We start from the raw sequence: 1,344 nt of genomic DNA on the forward strand, positions 1-1,344 counted from the left end.
AATACAGAGGCTTGGGAAATGAGGAGACACAGTTCACACAGCAATATCTGAAGGGCATCTCAGGCTTCATTCATTCCTGAAGATCTACCTGCGTTTATTATTCAAACACCTTTTATCCCCCAGGTAAACCAAGGTGGAAACTCATTAATATTCTCTTTCCAGGACGCAGGAATACCAAAACACCTGCAACTTAGTCACCAGCTTGGAATTCACACCACTCCCCAGGAGATCTCCATATTAACAAAAGAGAAGGAGCAACACACCCTGAGCCTTTGTTAGGTGGCTACAGCTGGCCTGGAAGGATTGCAGCTGTCCTTGGAAACTAAGCATGGCCAGAGAACCTGGCTGTAAATATCTTGTATGAAATATGGACCTACAACATCTGAGTAAAGTCTTTAGAGACTGTGAGCAAACATACATTAACATGTGACTATGTTTTTCTTCTAGACTGTTGATGCATCAGGCATGTGCTGTTATTTGTCTTATCAGCGACACGTTACATGAGGACGGATGGAGGCAATGTGAAAATAAAAGCAGACAGGCATCCCCAGGTGCTGTGGGATAAGGCTCTGTACACTGTAAAGATTTGACACTTATGTTGGTTTAAATGCTGATTGGCCAGTAGTCCGGCAGGAAGTACAGGTGGGACAACCAGACAAGGAGAATTCTGGGAAGAGGAAAGGCAGAGATACAGTCATCATCCAGAAGCAGAGGAAGCAAGATAAAATTGCCTTCCTGAGAAAAGGTACCAAGTCACATGGTTAAATATAGATAAGAATTATGGGTTACTTAGGTCATATGAGGTAGTTAGTAATAAGCCTGAACAATAGGCCAAACAGTTTATAATTAATATAGGCCTCTGTGCTCTATGCATTTATTTGGGACTGAATGGCTGTGATACCGAGAAGGGGTGTGAGTGTGACAGGGGGTTGGGGGAGGACACAGAAACTTCTGTCTATACCCAGAAGCAGAATAGTTTAAAATAATTATAAAAATAATAGTTAAAAAATTACTTCAGGGCTGCAAAAGTAGAGACTGTACATGTGGCATGGAGCCTTGGGTTTTATAGGGTGGAAAAGGGGGAACTTTGGTGAAAAAGCCAGAGGGTTGAATGTGTGGATTCTTACTGGACGTTTCTATGATCAGCCAAGTCAACTTTCCTGCCCAGACCTCCTCAGTCCACCTGACACCTTCAGGCCACTAACCTTTTAGACACAAACTACGATAACCTGGGCAGAAGAAACTCAACTGATGAAATACTTCTGTCTGGTTGGCCTATGGACACATCTGTGGGACATTTCCTTGATTAAGGATTGATGTGGGACTGAGAACTCAAGAACAATG

The sequence above is a fragment of the Microtus ochrogaster genome, chromosome 18, assembly GCF_000317375.1.
Source record: "Microtus ochrogaster isolate Prairie Vole_2 chromosome 18, MicOch1.0, whole genome shotgun sequence".
Lineage (NCBI taxonomy): Eukaryota > Metazoa > Chordata > Mammalia > Rodentia > Cricetidae > Microtus > Microtus ochrogaster.